Consider the following 437-nt stretch of genomic DNA (forward strand, 5'->3'; position numbering starts at 1 on the left):
CTGTTCGGGGCCAGGCCGTCCCCGGCGGGGGTCCCTGGGCTGCTCCTCCGGGGCTCTTTGCCCAGCAAGAGACTGAGCTTAGGGGAGCGACTTCGGTCGTCCTTCCGGACTGGTTGTGGGGAGGCCGGCTGGTTCGGGGGTCATTCTTTTTATCTCCTTCGGTTTCCCTTTTAAGAGAAAGGAGAGGGGGAAATGGAGCAGCTACAGGAGGCTCCTTCTGCAGGTGGCTGTCAGGGTGCGCGGCAGCTTCTCGGGCTCCCTGGCTCTCATTTCCAGTAGGGACACTGTCGTAGGTCAGATGTCAACAACAAAAGCCCTGTTTCCTCGGTTCGCTCTCTCTCTGGTGGAGGCCGAAACTGGAAGGCGAAGGGAGACTGCATATCCTCAAGTCTTCCAGTCTTTTTTATTACCCCCAGTGTGGCCAGCCCCGCAGGGAC

The sequence above is a fragment of the Corvus brachyrhynchos genome, unplaced genomic scaffold (assembly GCF_000691975.1).
Source record: "Corvus brachyrhynchos isolate BGI_N302 unplaced genomic scaffold, ASM69197v1 scaffold14, whole genome shotgun sequence".
NCBI classification, from domain to species: Eukaryota; Metazoa; Chordata; class Aves; order Passeriformes; family Corvidae; genus Corvus; species Corvus brachyrhynchos.